The 9330-nt window shown below is 39.3% G+C and overlaps 1 non-coding gene across 1 annotated transcript; it reads right to left on the reverse strand.

The window, feature by feature from the left end:
- Window positions 1-8971: 8971 nt before the first annotated feature.
- Window positions 8972-9077, reverse strand: LOC122421856. Its single transcript, XR_006263663.1, has one exon. It is a non-coding gene; the product is annotated as a small nucleolar RNA U13 (small nucleolar RNA).
- Between the last annotated feature and the right edge of the window lie 253 nt (window positions 9078-9330).

Genomic DNA, 9330 nt, shown 5'->3' on the forward strand with positions numbered 1-9330 from the left:
AATAAATATAATAAAAACTGAAAGAAAATAAAACTTCTGCCAATAGAGCAATGGAAAATGTCATCTGAATTTTTTTAAAGATTTATTTGTTTGTTTATTTTATTTTTGGCTGTGCTGGATCTTTGCTCCCTCTCATGGGCTCTCTCAAGTCGCAGTGAGTGGGGGCTACTCTTTGTTGCATTGTGCAAGCTTCTCATTGTTTTCACTTGTTGCAGAGCACGGGCTCTAGGCATTTGAGTTTCAGTAGCTGCAATGCAGGGGCCCACAGTAGTGCTGTGTAGGTTTAGCTGCCTTGAGGCATATGGCATCTTCCTAGAGCAGGAATCAAATCTGTGGTGGATTCGTAACCACTGGACCACCAGGGAAGCCATCATCTTCCGAAATTTTTCAGAACTTACTTTATATTTAAGGTCAAAGTAAAAGACCCAAGGTGAAAACTTTGTTAACTTTCATATGACTTAAAATTTTTTGAGTGACTTATCAGCTTTACTTTTATCAAATTGGGAAACACGTTAAATTCATGAGTAAATTTTAATGAAAATAATTACACAATATGGAGTTATTTCCTTAGAGTGCATAATGCTTTTAAAATGACCATGATGTCAAACTTCTTGTCTGACTTTGTACACTAACCTTTGAAATAAAAAAAGAAAAAGAAAGGCGACTATTTCCAACACCTTTGTGAAATCATTTTGGCTCCATGTTCGGCACCTATTCCACTATCTGTAATTTAAAATCTCATGGCCTAAAAATGAATCCACTATTCTTTTAATTCAATAGCACTCAGTCCCCCAAAAAATCTTCATTTCTTCCTATTTTACTTGAATAACTTTAATTATCTTCATGTTAAATAAAATCAGGAAATTGGTTCCTACAAATGAGAGTAAGAAAGTGTTTTTTCCTGGTTTTGTTAATAGTAAATGAAAGTAATTGAAGACTATAACTCCTTTATTCAGAAAGAATTTGGTCTTTTCAAGGACAGGCATACATTGCTGAAAATGTTAACATTTTAGGGCAACTGTGTTCTCATAATTAGGATTCCTATAGGAGATAAGGGAGGATAAAAATATATTTAAGCAAATACTGGAAACCACTTGCTTATAATGTCTCACTCTGCCTAGAAAAAAAAATGACTCAAGTTAATTCTGTTCATTAAAATAAGAAAATGCTCAATTGAGGGGACCAAAATAGTTTCAATGAAAGATATAAATTTCTTTAACAGGGCAAAATTTGAGAATCTTCCATTATATGAAGATATGACATTTTCCTGGTTAGATAGTAAAACTAAGAAGGGATAAGATTAAAAAAGCATTTACTAAGACTTTGACATTCTCCATGTTTGTTATCAACAGAAGCAGTAAGCAGGTTTTGAGGTTTGGAGAGAAAAAAATCAACTTCTTTAAAAGGGAAATTAAGATTTCCTAGATTTTGCTTCCTTGACCTAAGCTACAGGTATGTTCTACCTAACTTATGTCTTGCTTCTAATCTTGAAAAACAGACCACTATTCAATTAGTTCCATAAGCTGGAAACCAGGATCATTCTTGGATTTTCTTTTGCTCTATCGTCCATATCCAATGCACTTCTCAGGTGGGTCAGTGGAAAAGAATCCACCTGCCAAGACAGGAGACGCAAGTTTGATCCCTGGGTCAGGAAGATACCCTGGAGAAGGAAATGGCAACCCACTCCCGTATTCTTGCCTGGGAAATCATGGACAGAGGAGCCTGGTGGGCTACAATCCATGGGGTCACAGAAGAGTCAGACCCGACTTGGCAACTGAGCATGCTCACACACCATATCCAGTGCATCACCAATTCATTCATTCATTGATTTATGGTAAATGAACAAGGATGGCTCCTTCCTTCAATTGCTGCCTCCCTTCACGAATCTTTCTAAAGACTGGTCTCTGCACCAGCTTCATTTCCTCACATTCCCCTAACTCTGCCCAGGCTGACGTCTGACCTGATCACTCCACAGAAACAGCTCTTGCTACTGACACTGATGACATCTGAGTCACGAAACCAGTGGCTGCTTTTCATCTCTCCTCTTTCTGGACCTTAACCACATTCCACGATCTTAGCCCCTTCCTCCTGAAAGCATTTCCTAGTGCCCCTGTCTTCGCATTCATCGGGTTTTTCTCCTAGCTCTCAGGTTACTCCTGTGTATCCAGGTAAGACTACCCTTGACCTCACTATCTACAGCAGGTCTCTCTTACAGCCTCAGAGCAGCGTGTACTGTCTACAGCACTTTTCACTTTTATAATTTTACATTGACTATGTCTGCCTTCTACGAATCCATAAGCTCTGTAAAGACATTTTCCTTACCTTGGTGTCCTCAGAGCAGAGTGCTTGGGATACAGTCAGGCAAATGCTAACATTCAGATAAAGAATGAAGTGCTACGAAGGAAAGGTATAGAATACAAGACCCTCTGAGTGTCTAGATCTTGTCTGGAGGATTTGTGAAAGTTTCCCTGTGAAACTGCTATTTGGCTGACTTTTGAAGGATGAATAGGACTTAACTAGATTAAGGGGGAAAAGCAATCAGATGGTAGGTTTGTATACACATGTGATACCGAGGGACATGGTGCATTCAAACAACCAAATAAAGGACAAGAAGGCTGAAACTTAGAGAACAAGGCGGGTAGTAGAGCAGGAGAAATGAGAGGGCCAAGGAGGACCAGACTGTGTAGGGGATTACGGTTGGGGTGACCCTTTAATTTAATGTTTAAACTGAAGAACTTTGTTTTCCCCAATTTAAAAACATTACGTTCCTAAGTTTTAACTTTGATATCCTGATGCTGGGGAAGATTGAAGGTGGGAGGAGAAGGGGACAACAGAGGATGAGATGGTTGGATGGCATCACCAATTCAATGGACATGAGTTTGAGCAAACTCCGGGAGACAGTGAAGGACAAGGAAGCATGGCGTGCTGTAGTCCACGGGGTTGCAAAGAGGTGGACACAACTGAGGGACTGAACAACAACAAATTTTGATAATATTTCAAACTTAATGAAAAAAGTGCAAGAATAGTTCAGAGAGGTCCCATGTAACCTTTACCTAATGCACTGTTTACATTTTGCCCCATTTTCTTTATTTCTCTCTACATTAATATATAAAGGAATTTTTTTTCTTTGAATCATTTGAGAGTAAGTCAGAGGGCTTCCCTGGTGGTTTAGATGGTAAAGAATCTGCCTGCAATGCAGAAGACCTGGGTTCGATCCCTAGGTTAGGAAGATCCTCTGGAGAGGGGGATGGCTACCTTCTCCAGTATTCTTGCTTGGAGAAACCCATGAAGAGAGCAGCCCGACGGGCCACAATCCTTGAGGTCACAAAGGGTCATAGACAACTGAGTGACTAAGACACACACAGAGACATTTTGCACATTTACTTCTAAATGATTCAGTGTGCATTTCCTAAGAACAAGAACATCCCCTTTCACAATCACAGTGATCAAATGAGGACATTTGACAGTGATAAAATACTATTATCTAGTTCACATGACACTTTCAACTTGGTCACTTGTCTGTTATGTCCATTACAGCTGCTTCTACCCTGGTCCTGGACCCTATTCTGAATCTTACACTGTATCATTAGTTTCCTTTCATCTTAATCCAGAGTACTTCTGATAGTCAAATAGAGTCCTATTAGTAATTATGCTGGACTCGTAGGCAAACCTGGGCATGTAATGACACTACTTGCAGGTGATGGCAAGGATTTCAAACTTTATCTTCTGGGTAATGGGAGCCACTGAAGTATTAAGAGTAAAAAGCAAGGAAGCAACATGTGTTCACTCATGTTTCAAAAAGACTAATCTCACTCCAGTGTGGAGAAAATATAACAATGGAGCAATATTTATTTAATAAAACATTAAATGTTGAATGAATAAAAGAAGTCTATTAATAGACAATTACATCTAGCTCATCACTGCTAATTTATTAGAGAAATGCAAATCAAAACTGCAATAAGGTATCACCTTACACTAATCAGAATGGCCATCATTAAAATGTCTACAAATAAATGCTGGAGAGGGTGTGGAGAAAAGGGAACCCTCCTTTTCTTCTTTTCACTATTGGTGGGAATGTAAATTAGTGCAGCCACTATGGAAAACAGTATGGAGGTTCCTCAAAAAACTAAAAATAGAGTTGCCATATGATCTAGCAATCCCACTCCTGGGCATACATCCAGACAAAACTATAATTTGAAAAGATACATGTATCTTTATGTTCATAGCTGCACTATTTACAGTAGCCAAGACATGGAAGCAACCTAAATGTCCATCCACAGACGAATGGATAAAGAAGGTGTGGTAGAATACTTGTTGTTGTTCAACAAGTAGGAATACTTGTTGTTGTTTAGTTGCTAAGTCATGTCCAGTTCTTTGTGACCCCAAGGGCTGTAGCCCACCAGGCTCCGCTACCCATGGGGTTTACCAGGCAAGAATACTTGAGTGGGTTGCCATTTCCTTCTCCAGGGATCTTTCTGACCCAGGGATCAAACCCATATTTCCTGCATACTCAGCTATAAAAAAAGAATGAAATAACGCTATCTACATTATTTCAAATTGCAATCTACAAAACAGAAATAGATGCCCAGATATAGAGAACAGATTTGTGGTTGTCAATGAAGAGGGGAGGTGGGGGAGAAAAGGATTGGGAGTTTGGGAATAGCAGGTTCAAACTGGTGTATATAGAACGGATAAACAACAAAGTCCTACTATATAACAGAGGGAACTATATTCAATATCCTGTGATAGGCCATAATGGAAGAGACTATGAAAAAATATGGATATATATACAATTGAGTCACTCTGCTATATGGCAGGAATTAACATAACATTGTAAATCAAGTATACTTCAATACAATTTTTAAAAATTCAATAGACAATTGAATCTAGCAGTTTTCAGAATACTTTTTGACTTAAAGTTGGAAGCGTAAGCAACTCAATATAAAATCACAAAACTCAACCTAATAATGTCCATGGGTAAGTTGAAAAATCCAAAAACAACCTCTACTCTGATGCAGAATAAAGGTATGTATATTTAAAAATATGCCCACCAATTCTTTGCTATTCCATTCTTAAAGATGTGGAACTTACTTTCCCCCTCCTGAGTATAGGTGGATTTAGTGGCTCACTTACAACAAATGGAACATGGCTGGAGTGATGGTGTGCTACTTCTGAAAACAGTTTTATTTAATTTCAAAATTCTGTTGAAGTAGAGTTGATTTACAATGTTGTGTTAATTGCTGTATAGCAAAGTGATTCGGTGATACGTATACATGTTCTTTTTCATATTCTTGAAAACAGATTATAAAAGGCATCACAGCTTTCTCCTTCTCCCTCTCGGAATATTGACTCTGGGGAAAGCCACTTGCTGTGTCAGGAGGATGGAGGCTGACCGCCAACAGCCGAGTGGATGGGCCACCTTGGAGAAAGCCTCCAGCCCAGTCAAGCCTTCGGCTGACTGCAGCCCTGGGCAATATCTTCACTGCAATCTTGTGAGACCCTGAGGCAGAACCACCCAGCTAAGCTGCTTCTGAATTCCTGATCCACAGAAACTGTGAGGTAATAAATTTTGTTGCTCTAAGCTATTAAATTTGGGATAACTTGTTACACAGGAGATAACTACTAACACAGTGCATTTATTTGAAGGGTCTATGATTTTCATCAGACTCTCAGCATAATTAATGACCTGGAAAAGGCTAGGAATTACTACTGTATAAAAAGTACTAGATTTCTAAAAATCTCTGGTCTCCATCTTATAGTTCTTTGGGGTTTATTTTTAATACAAGTTTGGGATTGCTTCCAACAAATGAGGAGATTCAATTCTCCAAATCACTGGAAGACTCAAAAGAATGTTTAAAAGTGCTATCTCAAGAACAGGCCTAGAGATGCAAATATCCATTCCACATTATATATGAAATAGACAAACTACAAGGTCCTACTGTGTAGCACAGGGAACTATATTCAATATTCTGTGATAAGCCATAATGGAAAAGAATTATTAAAAAGAATGTATAAATATGTTTATATATGTGTGTGCATATGTGTGTGCTCAGTCGTGTCCAAATCTGCGACCCCATGGACTGCAGCCTGTCAGGCTCCTCTGTTCGTGGAATTTTCCAGGCAAGAATACTGGTTGCCATCTCCTTCTCCAGGGGATCTTCCCAACCCAGGGATCAAACCTGCATCTCCTGCATTGGCAGGCAGATTCTTTGCCATTGAGCCACCAGGGAAGCCCATGTCTCTGTGTGTGTGTGTGTGTGTGTGTGTTTGTGTGTGTATAAATCACTTTGCTGTATAGCAGAAATTAATACAACATGTAAATCAACTATACTTCAATTAAAAAAAAAAAAGAAGAGGCCTATAAAAAAGCAAACCACCCCAATCTATCAGGCTGAGGTCTAACAGACTCTCAGGTGGAAATGAAGTGATTTTTCCTGTTCAAGAAGCAAGGTTTACCCTAAGACCTAATCACGATTCTGACATGACATCTCTGAGTTACTGCTAAAGAAAAAAGCCAAGCTGCTGAACATTCTGTTCCTGTTGTAGAAAGAGTATAGTCATGTAGGTATAGACGGATGTGCCCAGAAAAGTATTAGAAAGATCAGGGTTTTTAGGTTGCAAGCAGCAGAAACTGAGAGTGACTATTAAAAATAGTTTATTCAGAGAGACTCACAGACTTAGGAACGAACCTATGGCTGCCGGGGGGAAGGGATAGTTAGGGAGTTTGGGATGGACACATACACAGGGATGCATTTAAAATGGATAACCAACAAGGGCCTACTGTATAGCACATGGAACTCTCCTCAGCGTTATGTGGCAGCTCGGATGGGAGGGGAGTTTAGGGGAGCATGGATACACACATGTGTATGTATGGATGAGTCCCTTCACTTCACCTGAAACTATCACAACACTGTTAATTGGCTATACCCCAAGACAAAATAAAAAATTTAAACTTAAAAAAAAGCTTATTATTCTTATTCTTTTATTCTTATTATTCTAGGGTAGCTCACAAAATTAATGAGAGGGCAGGAGGATCAGGTTCTGGAAATACACAGCACACAAGGGACCCCGTGCAGTCATAGGAACCATCTAGTAAGAAACTGCCTCCCCAAAGAGAACACCCTTGTGACCTCAGGCCTCTGGTTCCTGCTGGGAATATCTCCCTAGCCCTCGACTTTTCATTGGCTCCACAACAGTCCAAGTTCTAGGGCAGAATCAACCAAAGGACCAAGAATTTCTTTGGCAGCAGACAATCAATCACTACCACAGTCCACTTAAAACAGAAATAAAGGCTTATAAATAAATCAAATGAATGCTTAGAAATAAAAATAAATGCTTAGAAATAAATCTAGGCGTACAATGAGGTACCACTTCACACTAATCAGAATGGCCATTCAAGGGAACCCTCGTTTTCTCACTGTTGGTAAGGAGGTAAATTAGTGTAACCACTATAGAAAATAGTATGGAGGTTCCTCAAAAAACGAAACATAGAGCTACCATATGACCCAGCAGTCTCACTGCTGGGCATATGTCCAGACAAAAGTATAATTTGAAAAGACGCAAGCATCCCTATGTTCATAGCAGCGCTATTCACAGTAGTCAGGACATTCAATGTTCATTAAGAGATGAATGGATAAAGGAGGTGTGATACATATATACAATGGAATATTACTAGGCCATAATGAAGAATGAAATCATACCATTTCCAACAACATGGATGGACCCAGAGATTATCATACCATGTGAAGTAAGTCAGAAAGAGAAAGACAAATACTATATGATGTCATTATACGTGGAATCTAAAACATGACACAATGAACTCATCTATGAAACCGAGACAGACTGATATACACAGAGAACAGGCTGTCGTTGCCAAGGAGGAAGAGGAGTGGGGGAGGGAAGGACTGGGAGCTTGAGGTTGGCAGATGCAAACTCATATATATAGGATGGACAAACAACAAGGCCCTACATACAGCACAGGGAACTATATTCAATATCCTGTGATAAATCATAATGGAAAAGAATATGAAAAATAACATATACACATATAAAATGGAATCACTTTGCTGTCCAGCAGAAATTAACACGGAATAATTTTTAAAAGAAATAAATCTAAGCGCTAACAAGATAGAGACAATGATAGACTTTATTTTGAAGGGGAAAGAATATATGGACTAACAATACTCTATAAATCCGTATTTTTGAAAAATAAAATGGCAAGGAAAGGAAGTATTCTGGTCCTAAAAGCAGATGTTTTAAAATCATATAATACAACTTTATTGCTGCTGAACACAAAGAGTTTCTGGATATGGAGATGAGAGTGCTAACATGGCCCATGTTCCATATATGAGTTAAATTAGGCATAACTTGTGCTTCACAGATAATAGCATTTTTTTTGTTGTTGTTGTTTTACAAATTTGCTCACTCTGTGTCTGTGTCACATTTTGGTAATTTTCACAATATTTCAAATTTTTCACTATTGTTATACTTTTATGGTGATCTGTGGTCAATGATCTTCAATCTTTACTATTGTAATTATTTGGGGGCATCACGAACCACACCTAGATAAGATCAGTTCAGTTCAGGTCCTCAGTCATGTCCAACTCTTTGCGACCCCATGGACTGCAGCACGCCAGGCCTCCCTGTCCATCACCAACTCCCGGAGCTTGCTCAAACTCATGTCCATTGAGTTAGTGATGCCATAAGATAAGATGATAAACTTAATAAATGTTGTGTGTTCCCTTTATTTAAAAAAATGATTTATCTAATTTTGGCTGTGTTGGGTCTTAATCATGGTGCTTGGGATCTTCACGGCAGCACGGGCTTCTCTCTAGTTGTGGCACACGGCCTTAGTAGTTGCTACACATAGGGTCAGCTGTCGCACAGCACGTGGGATCTCGGTTCCCTAACCAGGGGTCCAACCCATGTCCCCCACATTGGAAGGTGGATTCTTTTTTTTTTTTTTTTCTCACGTCAGACAGGTAATGTGCCGATGTCGTAACAAGGTTTGTGAGGGAGGCACATGTCACGCAGCAGCGTGAACACCCAATCATCATGCTCATGAACTACAAAAGGATCTGGAAGGTGGATTCTTAACCACTGGACCCCCAGGGGATTCCCAAGTTTTGTGTGTGTTCTGACTGCTCCACCAACGGGCTGTTCCATGAACTCTCCCTCTATTGGGCATCCCTATTCCCTGAGACAAAACGATACTGAAATTAGGCCAATGAATAGTCCTAACTAGTCTCTAAGTGTGTAAGTGAAAAGAAGAGTCACACATCTCTCACTTTAAATCAAAAGTTAGATTAAGCTCAGTAGAGAAGACCCTTC

The sequence above is a fragment of the Cervus canadensis genome, chromosome 18 (assembly GCF_019320065.1).
Source record: "Cervus canadensis isolate Bull #8, Minnesota chromosome 18, ASM1932006v1, whole genome shotgun sequence".
Taxonomy (NCBI): Eukaryota; Metazoa; Chordata; class Mammalia; order Artiodactyla; family Cervidae; genus Cervus; species Cervus canadensis.